Genomic DNA, 16,175 nt, shown 5'->3' with positions numbered 1-16,175 from the left:
TCTCCCTGCAAATCTAGTTTAAACCCACTGGAGCAGCATTTGCAAACCTTCCTGCAAGGTAATTAGTCCACTTCCAATTCAGATGCAAACTGTCCCATCGGAACAGGTCCCACATTCCCTGGAAGAGAGCCCAATGGTCCAGAAAAATGAAGCCCTCTCTCCTGCACCATGTCTTTGGTTGCGTGTTCAGGTGTTTTATCTTCATATTTTTAACTTCACTGGCATGCGAAACCATAAACAATTCTGAGTTAATTACTGTGGAGGTCCCTTCCTTCAGCCTAGCGCCATACACACTGAACTCTCCGTGCAGGACCTCCTCACCCTTCCTACCCATGTCATTGATCCCCATATGGACCACGATATCTGATGGCTCAACCTCCCTCCTGAGGAGGCCATGAACTCAATCTGAGATTGAGTTTGTTGAGTCTCATGATGGAGGGGTAGCAGCTGTTCCTGAACCTGGCTATCCCTCTTTCCTGATGGGAGCAGTGAGAACAGAACTGGGTGATGTCGATCCTTGATTGCTGCTGCTCTCTGACAGCAGCGTTCCCTGTAGATGCTCTCTGTGGTGGAGGGTTTTTACTGGAGTTTTCCTGGGCAGCATCCATACTTTTTGCAGAGCTTTTCACTCAGGGGCATTGGTGTCACAAGACAACTGCTCAAACCTACTACAAGCTGCTCCACAAACTGAATCTTCCCCACCTCACACTCATAACCCTCTATTTTTCCTGCATTGATCTGCCTGTCTAACAATGTCCCTATTGTTCCAGACTCCAGGCACCCACCCCGCCTGATAGCATTTTGTTTGTTAGCTTTCTGCACATTCTCTTTATACAAGCACTTCAGCAGCCTTGTGTTTCCTCAGCACAGCCTGCTCCTCCACCAAGCTCTGCCACAAATCCATTCACTCCATGAGCTTCCTCCATTACTCCAGAGAAAACCCCAAGGTTTCTCTCTGGATGTTGCATTTACTTCATTCTGATGGGCTGAGTTCCTGCTGCTTCTCAAACATCTGCAGTTCTGCTTTCACCCAAATCAAAAACCACATTACATTTTTCTCTATCCTCTCCAGCCTGGAGCCAAGTTTCTGCAATGACCAATAAATTGTGCCCCTCTGCATGGATTTGTGCCACCTGTTTATAAAACAGGTTCAATACTATGGACATTCTGACAGTGTCCTTCCACTCTCTACCTGTGCAACCAAATCCTTGTGTCCCAATTGTTGCTTTGGTCTGGGCTTCTGTCCTTTTGCCTGGATTCCCATCCTCTGCTATTTTAGTCTTAAACTTGCCGACAGCCCAAGGAAACAAATGTGAGGATATGGATCTGAATTCTTTATGCCCGTGAATGTGTAATAACTTCATCTGGGCACACATTGTAACACAGACCCTGGAGCATCTCAAACACTGCTCTCCTCGTTGTGCATGCACGGCTATCGACGAGAATGAATCTTGACCTCAGCCACTGTTGAAATCCAACTCCAGGATGTTGTCACTTTATTCCTGTGTTAGCTTTTAACCTTGCTTAGTGGTAGGAGTTTGAATTTTAAAAATTTAAAATTATTTTTTCCTTTTGAATTGAACATTACAAGATATGTTATCACACTATTCAAATAGTTTTATAATGTAAACTATATTTTAAAGAAAAATCTGTAGACTTCACTATCTGAGGTGTAGGAACTGAACTTGGCTTTGGCTGGTCTGCGCCCAGGGATATTAGGATTGTTTTAAACAGGACCGTCTCCCAATGTCCACAGTGGAACTGGCAGAAAGCGGGTTGGACTGTCGGTGCCATAGTTTTTTTTTTAAATATAATTTTTTTTATTTTTCACACTGAACCATATCAACCAAAATATATACAAATGTTTCTCATTAAATTTACAGTGGTCTTTTCTCTCCTTTTCTCCCCCTTTCCCTCTCTCTCCTCTACCCATCCCCCTCCAAAACCCATAAATATTCAACATATCATTAACAATGACACAGATTGTATTCTATGTCTCATTATGGCACAGAAAGCTTCCAAACTATGGTGAACTGTCATTCTGCCTCATCCCACTGATCTGCACCCATTTCATATCCCTCCATACCCCTCCCATCCAAGCACACATTCAAATGCTTTCTGCAGTTCAGCCATTTCTGAATCCACACATCCATGGATCCCAAGCCTTGTGACTGAGTCTGTGAACTATGGGGACCCTGTCAAATGCCTCACTAAAACCCAGACGTACTTCATCCTCTGCCTGACCGGCATCAATTCCTTTTAGTACCAATTGATGGTTTAGGTCAGGGGTCCCCAAACTTGTCAGACTATCAACCCTTTTCATGGTATCCCTGATCCCTCATCAACCCCCCAGGCCTGTAATCCCAGCACTGGACAGCATTGGGGTAACATCACTCCTGCATATACTTGAGTAACAGCTGGTCCCGTGAGAAAGTAGAACCTTTCTATTGTTGGCCCCATCCCCCTTGCGGCTCCCCTTCACACCGATACCCCGACCATGAACTTCCCACCCATTCCCATCCGAGCACCAGCCACCTCAGATCCAAAGGGTGACCTGTGTAAATGCCATCATCTTTTTTTAAACTCTTAAAATGCCCCAATTCCTTGACCATGAGGCAGAAACACAAACCTCGCTCTGCCCTCCTGTTTGCACCAAACTCATCCAAAGGTCAGGAGTGAAATACAATATGGCAGCCCCCAGGAGCTGCTCTCATGAGAGGTTGGGCCAACCCTTCCCCTCCCCCCCCCCTTCCCCTCCCCCCCCCCTTCCCCTCCCCCCCCCCTTCCCCTCCCCCCCCCCTTCCCCTCCCCCCCCCCTTCCCCTCCCCCCCCCCTTCCCCTCCCCCCCCCCCTTCCCCTCCCCCCCCCCTTCCCCTCCCCCCCCCCTTCCTCCCCCCCCCCTTCCCCTCCCCCCCCCCCCTTCCCCTCCCCCCCCCCTTCCCCTCCCCCCCCCCTTCCCCTCCCCCCCCCCCTTCCCCTCCCCCCCCCCTTCCCCTCCCCCCCCCCTTCCCCTCCCCCCCCCTTCCCCTCCCCCCCCCCTTCCCCTCCCCCCCCCCTTCCCCTCCCCCCCCCCTTCCCCTCCCCCCCCCCTTCCCCTCCCCCCCCCCTTCCCCTCCCCCCCCCCCTTCCCCTCCCCCCCCCCTTCCCCTCCCCCCCCCCTTCCCCTCCCCCCCCCCTTCCCTCCCCCCCCCCTTCCCTCCCCCCCCCCCCTTCCCCTCCCCCCCCCCTTCCCCTCCCCCCCCCCTTCCCCTCCCCCCCCCCTTCCCCTCCCCCCCCCCTTCCCCTCCCCCCCCCCTTCCCCTCCCCCCCCCCTTCCCCTCCCCCCCCCCTTCCCCTCCCCCCCCCCTTCCCTCCCCCCCCCCTTCCCCTCCCCCCCCCCTTCCCCTCCCCCCCCCCTTCCCCTCCCCCCCCCTTCCCCTCCCCCCCCCCTTCCCCTCCCCCCCCCTTCCCCTCCCCCCCCCTTCCCCTCCCCCCCCCCTTCCCCTCCCCCCCCCTTCCCCTCCCCCCCCCCTTCCCCTCCCCCCCCCCTTCCCCTCCCCCCCCCTTCCCCTCCCCCCCCCCTTCCCCTCCCCCCCCCCTTCCCCTCCCCCCCCCCTTCCCCTCCCCCCCCCCTTCCCCTCCCCCCCCCCTTCCCCTCCCCCCCCCCTTCCCCTCCCCCCCCCTTCCCTCCCCCCCCCCTTCCCCTCCCCCCCCCTTCCCCTCCCCCCCCCTTCCCCTCCCCCCCCCCTTCCCCTCCCCCCCCCCTTCCCCTCCCCCCCCCTTCCCCTCCCCCCCCCCTTCCCCTCCCCCCCCCCCTTCCCCTCCCCCCCCCCTTCCCCTCCCCCCCCCCTTCCCCTCCCCCCCCCCTTCCCCTCCCCCCCCCCTTCCCCTCCCCCCCTCCCTCCCTCCCCCCCCCTTCCCCTCCCCCCCCCTTCCCCTCCCCCCCCCCTTCCCCTCCCCCCCCCCTTCCCCTCCCCCCCCCCTTCCCCTCCCCCCCCCTTCCCCTCCCCCCCCCTTCCCCTCCCCCCCCCCTTCCCCTCCCCCCCCCTTCCCCTCCCCCCCCCTTCCCCTCCCCCCCCTTCCCCTCCCCCCCCCCCTTCCCCTCCCCCCCCCTTCCCCTCCCCCCCCCCTTCCCCTCCCCCCCCCTTCCCCTCCCCCCCCCCTTCCCCTCCCCCCCCCCTTCCCCTCCCCCCCCCTTCCCCTCCCCCCCCCCTTCCCTCCCCCCCCCCTTCCCCTCCCCCCCCCTTCCCCTCCCCCCCCTTCCCCTCCCCCCCCTCCCTCCCCCCCCTTCCCCTCCCCCCCCCTTCCCCTCCCCCCCCCTTCCCCTCCCCCCCCTTCCCCTCCCCCCCCCTTCCCCTCCCCCCCCCTTCCCCTCCCCCCCCTTCCCCTCCCCCCCCTTCCCCTCCCCCCCCCTTCCCTCCCCCCCCCCTTCCCCTCCCCCCCCTTCCCCTCCCCCCCCCTTCCCCTCCCCCCCTTTCTCTCCCCTCCCCCCCTTTCTCTCCCCTCCCCCCCTTTCTCTCCTCTCCCCCCCTTTCTCTCCTCTCCCCCCCTTCAACCCCGTGGATGGTCCCATCGAGCCCCAGGGGTCAATATGGAGCCCTTTGGAGAGCCTTTTGGAGACCCCTCATTTAGGTGAGGGCCACATCAGTCCTGAAAACTTCTCCCACTGGTAAGAGAGTAGATCAGAAGTGTCAGAGAGCTGCCTCTGGTCTCGAGTCAATTTTCAATTCAGGCTGCAGATTTTCACACATGGACCTCCCCAGCTTTTCCTTCAATGTTAAAATCTATCCCACCTCAACCACTTTGGCCAGAAGATTATTTCACACTCTCACCACCCTCTGAGGGAATAAATTCGCCCTCATGTTCCCCCTCGAATCCTCTTGTTTGAATCTCACCCAATCTCAATGGAAAAAGCCTGAGCTGCACATTAACTATCTGTCCCCCCTCAGAATTTTAATACCTCTGTCAAATTACCCCTCAATTTTCTACACTCCAGGGAATGAAGTTCCAGCCTGTCCAACCTTCCCCTGGAACTCAAACCCTGAAACCCAGACAACATTCTTGTAAATCTCTTCTGCACTCTATCTCATTAATATCCTTCCTATAATTAGAGGATCAAAACTGCACACAATGCTCCAAATTTGGCCTCACCAATGACTTCCCAACTCCTTTACTCAATACTCTCATTTATGAAGGCCAACATACCAAAAGCTTTTTTCACCACCCTATCTCTACATGTGACTCCACTTTCAGGAAATTAGATACCACCGTTCCAAATCCTTTTTTTCTATGACACACCTCAATTGTCTGCCATGTAACATTAAAACTCATGTTTTTAGAATAAATTGGATAGATACATGGATAGGGAGGTCAAGTGGATTATGGAAGGGTGCAGGTCGATGGGACTAGCAGAATGACATTTCACCACAGACTAGAAGGACCAAATGGTCTGTCTTCTGTGCTGTGGTGTTTATAGGGTAGAATTCACACCATTCTCAGGAAGGAGGGTTAGCAGCCAGATGTCGTGGTCCATAATCAGGACAAACGCCAAGGGTAGGAAAGGTGATGAGGTCCTACAAAGAGAATTCAGGGAGTTAAGTGCAAAGTTGAAGGGCCGAACCGAGGGCTGTGATCTCAGGATCGTTACCTGTGCCATGTGCTGGTGAGGATAAAAATAAGAAGACAATGAATCTTAAGATCTGGCTAAAGACATTATGCAGGAAGGAGGGCTTCAGGTTTCTAGATCACTAGGCAATCTTTTTCCCAGTTCTGACACAACAGTTCACATCTGGACTGCATGGGGAAGTAAAGGTGGTGGTGCTCCTGGGTGCTTAAACTATATCTGCATGGGAAGGAAATCATAGAGCCAGAACAGATTGGGGAGTAAAGGAGAGAAAAAAAATTCCACAGGGAGAGGGGTGGAAAGGCATTTATCTGAGCATTGAAACCAAGGCCTGTAAATGCATGGCACAAATCGATGGCATTAAAGAACTGTGGCTGAAGGGAGGAGATAATGGAGAAAGATTGAATATAGTTATTGATTCAGTGACAGATTTTAACCTGGGTCACTGTCACTTTAAGAACATTCTGCAAAACTTTCCAAGATCAAATTCAATTGATTGTCATATCTAATAAAGTGCAATATTACACAAAATTCACTTCATTGAGGTCAGACAGAGTTACATTAGCAGAAAGTTAGATGAAGTGCTTCTTGCAGTCAAGAGCAAAAGAGAATTCCCCGAGTCCCCTGCAGCCCCCAAATCCAGCCCTTGCCCACAGCAGCCCACACTTCAGAGCCAAACCTCAGACACAATCAGGCACAAACATTCCAAAACCATCATCCCAAGACGAGAGCTAAAGTTGCAGGCAGCGTAAACCACACATTAGACCAACGCATTTCTCTGGCTCCATTGCCATAAGCCACATAGAAAACAGTAGTTTGCAAACTACCCACATTACACCAGATTCCTTCACCCCAACAACTTAAAGAACAACCCCAGAAAAAGCAGCCACAATAAAACCAGGCTTCCTACATTCCTCTGATGGCAACATCACCTCATCTCAGCCTAAAGGCCACAAGTTACTTGGCAGGGGGTGAGGGGCAGAAACTCATCTGTTTTAAACCCATGAATTTCTGTCACCTGATTAACAGCCCCTTTATTGATGCTCTCTCACTATTGGCCACAGTGGTGGAGACAGGAGCCAGGCTTGAGCTGGAATCTGGCCAACAATTAATTGGCTGATCCTTCAGGTGTGAGGTATCACAGCTGATTGTTGCTGGGATGTTGAAACAAGGGGCTGACAGCATCAATGTTGTTTATCAGGTGACAGGAGTTCATGGGGTCAAATAGGAGCTGATGCTTCCAGCTCAGGGAGTGTTGGAGGAGCCTTGGCTCATAATAGAGATCTGTTTGTTTTGGGGCTTGTCTTTGAGTGTTGGTTGAAAGCCTTTGTGGTCTATAATAGCTGAATACTTCAACAAGAACAACTAGGGTTTTCTTTTGTTCCTGATGGTTGTACAGCAGTTCAAACTTTCTCCAATGCAGAATTGGGTTTAATTTGAGCTGTTTGCTCTCCCAGTGCCTTGGAGCATTGGTTTGGGGCAATGGCTTCGGAATATTTATGCCACAGGTGGTACAATGGTCTTGTCACATCAGTGACTCTGGTTCAAATCTGGCCCCATCTGCAAAGGGTTTGTATGTTCACTCCACGTCATATTGGTTTTCACCCACCCTTCAAATTGGGGGGGGGGGGGGGGGGGGGGTAGTGTGTGTGTGTGTGTGTGTGTGTGTGTGTGTGTGTGTGTGTGTGTGTGTGTGTGTGTGTGTGTGTGTGTGTGTGTGTGTGGGGTGGGAGGGGGGTGTTAATGGAGTTTTTTGTGTAGTGTGAGCTCCTTTGGGCCAATTTCTCTGCTGTATGTTTAAATGTAAAGATTCAGTCTGAGGTCTGTCTGTGTGGATGTATAGTTAGTGGGCAAAAAGTATTGGCATTCATTCGAACCATGAAAAACTACAGCACTAACAACCCCCCATTTGGCCCTTCTAGTCTCTGCTGAAGACATCATACCACTAGCCCCACTAACCTGCACCCACTCCATAACCCTCCAGACCTCTCCATCCACGTATTCTATTCAATTTATTCTTAAAATTGAGGCAGAGCCTGCACCCACCACATCAGATGACAGCTTGTTCCATACTCCTACCACTCACTGAGTGAAGAAGTTCCCCTTATACGTTTCACCCTAAAGTCATGTTCTCTTGTATTTATTCTCTCCTCATCAAAATGGGAAGAGCCTGCTTGCATTTTCAGTGTCTATACCTTTCATAATTTTGTAAAGCTCGATCAATCTCCCTCATTCTTCTTCACTCAAAGGAATAAGCCCTAACCTGTTTAATCTTTCCCGGTACCTCAACTCCTGAAGACCCAGCAACATCCTAGTAAATCTTCTCTGCACTCTTTCAATCTTACCGATATCCTTTCTGCAGTTTTGGCGACCAGAACTGCGCACAATACTCCAAATTTGGCCTCACCAATGTCTTGCACAGCTTCACCATATTCCAGTTCCTGCACTCAATTCTTTGATTTATGATGGCCAAGACGTCAAGAGCTTTCTTTACAACCCTGTGACACTACTTTCAAGGGGACAGGTACAAAATCTTTTACCCAAAATTCCATAAACTGAACATTTTCGGGTTTGGCGCCAAGCATGACTGAACACGACCCACGCTCAACTCATGCACGAATCTCCATGTTGAAATTAGTGGAAACCCTAAGGACTCCTTACTTTATAGGTGCCAGTGGATAAAACAGAGTCCAGCACTGCCAATTCGCCATATACGGATACCCGATTTGTCCTAGACGACCTGAGGCTGCCACCCCATATCTAGTGCCCCTGGCCAGCACCGTCACCGCATCCCCCCATGTCCAGCGCTGCCACCACCCTTCCTCCACACACATAACCCCCCATCTCTGGTCCATTGACCCTTCTAGTTGAGTGTGGCGTTGCTTTGCAAGAATCAAAATCAGTGCAATCACTTAACAAATTGCATTATTATTCTATGATCCAAAAAATTCTGATTAGTGTCTGGTCCCAAGGGTTTCGGATAAAGAATCCATACCTGGATTATGGGTCTGAATTCCAGATCGCTTGTTCCTCATGCCCGACCATTTAGTATCATTATAAGTATCATTATCCTTTACAATATTCTTTGTTTTACTCATCGTTATGAAAGTGTGAAGCTATGAAAATGTTTATTTGCTTTTATCAACTGAAAATTAAAACTATTTACAGCTGCAATTACAAAGTTTGATTTATTTGGATGAATAAGATCCAATTCGGAATACTGAGGCTGACTTCTCTTGGAAGGTGACATGTCTTGAGATTGAGAAATATTAGAAGGTTGGGAAGTGTCACCTACAATCCTGTCACAGCCCCAGTGACTGGGATTCCAATCTGGCACTGTCCATAAGGAGTTGGTACCTTCTCCTGTGTCTGTGTGGGTTTCCTCCGGTTTCCTCGCATGTTTCAAAACATACAGCATTTGCTGGTTAAATAGGGGATTTGGGGCAGCACATCCTGTGATTTTTTAAATTCAAATTGACCTTGAGTGGTCCCATCCTCTCTCTGGTTTTCCATGTGGGTAGAAAATGCATTGGGATTCTCCCTACTCCCATTGGCCAAGGCCACTTGTCACCTTCCCATTATGTGCTCTGCTTGAGATCTTTCCTGTGACCTTTATACAGCAGGATCTCATTCCATGGAGGTGAGATGTTCTGGGACAGCGTTTCGTTCTGGGACAGCGCTTCGTTCTGGGACAGCGCTTCGTTCTGGGACAGCGCTTCGTTTGGGACAGCGCTTCGTTCTGGGACAGCGCTTCGTTCTGGGACAGCGCTTCATTCTGGGACAGCGCTTCATTCTAGGTCAGTGCTTCATTCTTGGACAGCACTTTGTGACGTCAAATGACGTTTAACCAGAGCCTAACCAGAAAAACAAGTTCCTGGCACTTATTTCTGGGACCAAAGAGGCACAACTTCTAAATGACCCAAAACACTGCTAAAATTAAACATTGGAATAAAGTGTGTTTACAAATATTTAATTATTGACTTAATTTTGTTGAGTCGTTAAGGGCAGGCGGAGATGTGTGGCGACAAATTGGGACAATACAGCCATTAGAGTGAGCAATTGCACTATTGAGTGTTTCCATTCACAGGGGCTTGAATTAGAAGGTGAAAGAGACAGATGGAAAGAAAGGGGTGTCAACAGAGGGATGTCAACAGAGGGGTGGAAGAGAGGGGTGGAAAGAGAGGGGTGGAAAGAGAGGGGTGGAAAGAGAGGGGTGGAAAGAGAGGGGTGGAAAGAGAGGGGTGGAAAGAGAGGGGTGGAAGAGAGGGGTGGAAAGAGAGGGTGGAAAGAGAGGGGTGGAAAGAGAGGGGTGGAAAGAGAGGGGTGGAAAGAGAGGGGTGGAAAGAGAGGGGTGGAAAGAGAGGGGTGGAAAGAGAGGGGGTGGAAAGAGAGGGGTGGAAAGAGGAGGGGTGGAAAGAGAGGGGTGGAAAGAGAGGGGTGGAAAGAGAGGGGTGGAAGAGAGGGTGGAAAGAGAGGGGTGGAAAGAGAGGGGTGGAAAGAGAGGGGTGGAAAGAGAGGGGTGGAAGAGAGGGGTGGAAAGAGAGGGGTGTCAACAGAGGGGTGGAAAGAGAGGGTGTCAACAGAGGGGTGGAAAGAGAGGGGTGTCAACAGAGGGGTGGAAAGAGAGGGGGTGTCAACAGAGGGGTGGAAAGAGAGGGGTGTCAACAGAGGGGTGGAAAGAGAGGGTGTCAACAGAGGGGTGGAAAGAGAGGGGTGTCAACAGAGAGGAGGAAGAGAGGGGTGTCAACTGAGGGGTGCCAACAGAGGGGGTGCCAACAGAGGGGGTGCCAACAGAGGGGTGCCAACAGAGGGGTGGAAAGAGAGGGTGTTAACAGAGGGATGGAAGAAAAGGGGTGTCAACAGAGGGGTGGGAGGAGGAAGGGAAGGTGTGTGTGATAACAGAGGAGCATACAGAGTAGGGGAATCAGAGGTGTGGTTTAAAAAAGGTGGAAACAGACTTGTTGAAACAGAAAGGTGCAAACAGAAGGGGGGATGACAGTCAGCTGGCGAGCGCCTGACAGCTCCCCTCCCAGCTGCCCCTGCCCCCTGGCATGGGGCATCAGGGCAGGGACATCCAGCGTGGGTTGTCTCTTTCAATAGCCCAATATGAGTCCCCACACTGTGGGACGTCTCCACACTGACAGCCCACGCCAGCCACCCCAATTTGGGAGAGAGGCAGGGCAGCACTGATAGCCTGCACCATGCTGTCCCAACTGTGACAACCAGCCATCCCAAACCTGACAGCCCGAAGGGACAGGAGCCAGAGTGTATTCAGAGGTGCATCTGGTGCAGCTGTCCCTTCAGATATCCAGTGCTGCACTTTAGCGCTACCACCTGAACGCAATACAAAGGGCCCGCTTCTGCTTCTGCAGTGCATTCTTGGTGGAGAATGCACTTGAAGAAGCCGATTGTGGCCATCAATGAAATGTGGCTGAATGAGGGATGTGATTGGGGACTGAATGTACAGGGTTACACTTTGCATGGGAAAGATAGGCAGGGAGGTAGAGGGGGGTAGCCTGGCCCTAATGGTAAGCAATGTTATTAAATCACTTGAAAGAAGGGACATAAATTGTAGAATCTTTTATGGGTTAAAATAAGAAATTCCAGAGGTAAAAAGACCTTTCTAGGGAGATGTCAGGAAGGTACAGGATCTCAGGATAAAGAGTATTTAGAATGCCCAAAGGATGGCTTTTTGGAACAGCTGGTCGATCAGCCCACCAGAGGATCAGTGGTTTTGGATTGGGTGATGTGTAATGATCCTGAGGTGATTAGGGATTTAAAGGTTGTGGACCCCTTAGGAAGTAGTGATCACAACATCATAGAGTTCAGCTTCCCATCTGAAAGTGAAAAAATGATATCAATATTCAGTGGAACAAAGGGAATTACAGTTGGATGAGAGAGGAGCTGGCCTAAGTTGACTGGAAAAGTCAGCTCAATGGAGGGATGGTGGAACAGAATTGATTGATATTTCTACAAGAAATTAAAAAAAAGCCCAGGATAGATATATTCCAAGGAAAAGGAAAATTATGAATGATAAAATGACCCAGATGTGGCTAACGAGAGAGGTTCAAGCTAAAACAAAAGCAAATGCGAGCGTACAGGGTAGCAAAAGTTACTGGAAAAGCAGAGGACTGGGAAATTTTTTAAAAACTTACAGAGAGAGACGAAGAAAGTCATTAGGAAAGAAAAGATTATTTATGAAAGTAAATTGGCAAATAATGTACAAAAGGATACTAAGAGTTTCTTCAAGTATATAAAAAGTAAAAGAGACAAGTGTAGATTTAGGGCCGATTGAAAATGAAGCTGGATAAATTATAATGGGTGACAAGGAGACGGCAGAGGAACTAAATGGATATTTTGCATCAGTCTTCACTGTGGAGGACAGTAGCAATAGACCCGATATTCAATGGTCTCCGGGAATAGAATTAAAGTACAGTCAGGATTACTGGAGAGATAGCACTCAGTAAGCCAAATTGTCAAAATGCAGATAAGTCTCTAGGACTGGATGAGGAGCACCCATGGGTTCTGAAGGAGGTGGCCTCGGACATTGTAGAGGCATTGAATTGATTTTTCTCAGGCATGGTTCCCAAGGATTGGAAGGTCATGGATGTAGTTCCACTACTTAAGAAAGGACGAGAGGCAGGAAAAAGGAAATTATAGGCCTATTAGTCTGACTTCAGTAGTTGGAGAAAAATATTGGAATCGATCCTCAAGGATATGGTTATGAAATACTTCGAGGTGCATTACATGATAGTTCCAAGCCCAGCATGCTTTCATGAAGGGAAGATCCTGCCTGACCAACCTATTGGGAATTTTTTAAGGTAATTTCAAGTAGCGTGGACAAGGGAAAGGCCACGGATGTAGTGTATCTGGATTTCGATAAGGTGCCGCATAAAAAGGCTGCTTAATAAGATGAGAGCCATGGAATTACCGGAAAAATAATAGATTGGGTGGAGCATTGGCTGATAGGCAGGAAGCAAAGGGTGGTTGCCTGTTACTTGTGGTGTTTCGCAGGATCGGTGTTGGGGCCGCTTCTTTTTACAATGTACATCGACGATTTAGATTGTGGATTAAATGGTTTGTGGCAAAGTTTGCAGATGACACCAAGAGTACGAAGTGTAGAAGAAATCAAAAGGTTGCAGAGAAACTGGGACAGCTTAGGAGAATGGGTAAAGGAACGGCAGATGCGATATAATGTTGGGAAATGTACAGTTGTGCATTTTGGTCAAGGAAATAAATGGTCGGATTATTATTTGGATGGGTGAGAAAATTCAAACTTCAGAAGTACAAAGGGACTTGGGGGTCCTCGCGCAGGATAACCTGAAAGTTGACCACCAGGTTGGATTGGCGGTAAAGAAGGTAAATGGTATGTCGGCCTTTGTTGCAAAGGGCACTGTGTCTAAGAATAAAGAGGTGTTGATGAGACTCTATGGGGCACTGGTGAGACCTCATTTGGAAAACTGTGTGCAGTTTTGGGCCCCTGATCTTAGAAAGGATAGCACATGGGTTGGAGAGGGCACAGAGGAGGTTCACCAGAGTGATCCCAGGAAGGTAAAGGATAAAAATATGAGGAACGATTTGCGGCTCTTGGACTCAATTCATTGGACTACAGAAGAATGAGACTGGATCACATAGAAACATTTTGAATAATGAATGGATTGGACAGAGTGGATGTAAATAAGATGTTGGGTGATTCCAGGACAAAAGGTGCACAGACTTAGAATTAAAAAGTACCAATTCACAACGGAGATGAGGAGAAATTTATTTAACCAGAACGTGGTGGATTTGTGGAATTCATTGCCACATACAGCTGTGGAGGCAGGACCTTTGGGAGAATTTAAAGAGGAAATTGACAGGTATCCAATTAGTCAGGGTATCAAGGGATATGGGGACAATGCCGGAACTTGATTCTAGATGCGAGAACAGTTTTCACAGAGCAGTCTCGATGGTCTAAATGGCCTGCTTCTGTTCCTTTTACTTGTGATCTTGTTTGGGGGGTGTTGCAGGTAAACAGGGGTTTTCTGGGGGGTGCAGGTAAACAGAGGTTTGTGGGGGGGGGGTTGCAGGTTAATTGGGGTTTGTGGGGTTTCAGGTTAACAGGGATTTGTGGGGGTTGCAGGTTAACAGGGGTTTGGTGGGGTTTCAGGTTAACAGGGATTTGTGGGGTTTCAGGTTAACAATGAATTGTGGGGTTGCAGGTTAGGGGTTTGTGGGGTTTTGCAGGTTAACAGGTGTTTATGGGGGTTGCAGTTTAATGGGGGGTTTGCAGGTTAACAGGAGTTTGCAGGGGGTTCCGGTTAACAGGGGTTTGTATGGGGTTGCAGGGTTAACGGATTTATGGGGGGGGTTTGCAGTTTAACAAGGCTTGTCGGGGGTTTGCAGGTTAACAGGGTTTTGTGGGGGATGCAGGTTAACAGGTTTGTTGGGGGTTGGCAGGTTAACAGGGGTTTGTAGTGGGGGTTTCAGGTTAATGGGGGTTTGGGGAGTTTCAAGTTAACAGCAGTTTGTAGGGGTTGCAGATTAACAAGGGCTTGTGGGGATTTGCAAGTTAACAGCGGTTTGTGGGGGTTGCAGGTTAACAGGGGTTTGTAGTGGGGGTTTGATTGTTAACGGGGGTTTGTGGGTTTCAGGTTAACAGGGGTTTGTAGTGGGGGTTTGATGTTAACGGGGGTTTGTGGGGTTTCAGGTTAACAGGGTTTGGTGGCGATGCAGCTCAATGGGTTTGTGGGGTTGCAGATGAACAGGGGGTTTGTGGAGTTGCAGATTAACAGGCTTTGTGGGTTTGCAGGTTAACAGGGGGTTGTGGGGATTCAGGTTAACAGGGGTTTGTAAGGGGGTTTTTGCAGGTTAATGGGTTTATGTAGGTTGCAGGTTAACGGGTTTGTTGAGGGCTGCAGGTTAACAGGGGTTTGTTGGGTTTTTTCAGGTTAACAGGGGTTTGTGGCTGGTTCTGTTGAACAGGGGTTTGTAGGGGATTGCAGGTTAACAGGGGTTTGTTGGGGGGTTGCAGGTTAACAGGGTTTGTGGGGGTTGCAGGTTAACAGAGGTTTGTGGTGGGGTGCAGGTTAACAGGGTTTGTGGGGGTTGCAGGTTAACAGAGGTTTGTGGGGGTTGCAGGGTTAACAGAGGTTTGTGGGGGGTGCAGGTTAACAGGGTTTGTGGGATGCAGGTTGACGGGTTTGTGGGGGTTTGCAGGTTAACATGGGTTTGAGGGGATTCAGGTTAAGAGGGGTTTGCAGGTTAACAGGGATTTGTGGGGGTTTGCAGGTTAACAGGGGGATTGTGGTAGTCTGCAGGTTAACGGGATTGTGGGGGTCTGCAGGTTAACAGGGGTTTATGGGGATGCAGGTTAACAGATGTTTGTGGGGTTGCAGGTTAACATGGGTTTGTGGAGTTTGAAGGTTAACAGGGGTCTGTGGGGGATTCAGATTAAGAGGGGGTTTTGTTGTGGGCGGTTTGCAGTTTAATAGGGGTTTGTTGGGGTTTTCAGGTTAACTGAGATTTGTGGGGGTTTGCAGGTTAACAGGGGATTGTGGGGGTCTGCCGGATAACAGGGGGTTGTGGGGAGGGCAGGTTAACAGAGGTTTGTGGGGGGTGGGGTTTGCAGGTTAATAGGGGTTTATTTGGTTTGCATGTTAACAGGGGGTTTGTGTGGTTTGCATGTTAATGGGGGTTTGTGTGGTTTGCATGTTAATGGGGGTTTGTGTGGTTTGCATGTTAATGGGAGTTTGTGTGGTTTGCATGTTAATGGGGGTTTGAGGGGATTCATGTTTAGAGGGGTTTGTGGGGGGGTGTTTGCAGGTTAACAAGTTTGTGGGGGTTTGCAGTTTGACAGGGATTTGTGGGGTTTGCAGGTTAACAGGGATTGTGGAGATGCAGGTTAACAGGGATTTTTGTGGATTGCAGGTTAACGGTTTGTGGGGTTTGCAGTTGACAGTGGTTTGTGCGGATTCAGATTAATAGGGATTTGTGGGGGTGTTTGCAGGTTAACAGGGGTTTGTGGGGATTCAGGTTAACAGGGGATTGTGGGTGGGGGGGGGGTTGCATGTTAACAGGCGTCTTAGTACATGTGTTGATACCAATGTCTTGAATCTCCTTCTCCATATTTATGTCTTAGCAAAATTGAGGGTTGGTCTTTCTCTCTCTATCTGCCTCTCTCTCCATCTTTTTCTGCCTCTCTCTCTCTCTCTCTCTCTCTCTCTCTCTCTCTCTCTCTCTCTCTATAGTGATAGGATCACTCGCCTACTGCAGAGGGCGATCTCTGTACCTGCAGGAGGAGCACCTGCAGACTCCACCTGGCCAGCTGTCAATCAGCCAACCTGAATATAAGCCTGAGCTGGCCCCTCCTGAGCTAATCACTCGGGAGCCACCACAGCTGAAACTGGTGTACAGACTTTTAGCAGAATAAAGCCTTTTGGTATTTTGTGTCTGCTTGCTGCTACCACAACGCATCACAATTTATTTTGCTAAAGTTTAAAAATGACCATGGAAAAGTTCCTGATGATTGGGAGTTTTGGAGATTGACCCTCAGCACCCAGAGGCCCAGGCATGCTTTGAAAGCTGGAGGCACGCC

The sequence above is a fragment of the Narcine bancroftii genome, chromosome 12 (assembly GCF_036971445.1).
Source record: "Narcine bancroftii isolate sNarBan1 chromosome 12, sNarBan1.hap1, whole genome shotgun sequence".
NCBI lineage: Eukaryota > Metazoa > Chordata > Chondrichthyes > Torpediniformes > Narcinidae > Narcine > Narcine bancroftii.
Note: the sequence above shows the minus strand (reverse complement) of the source record.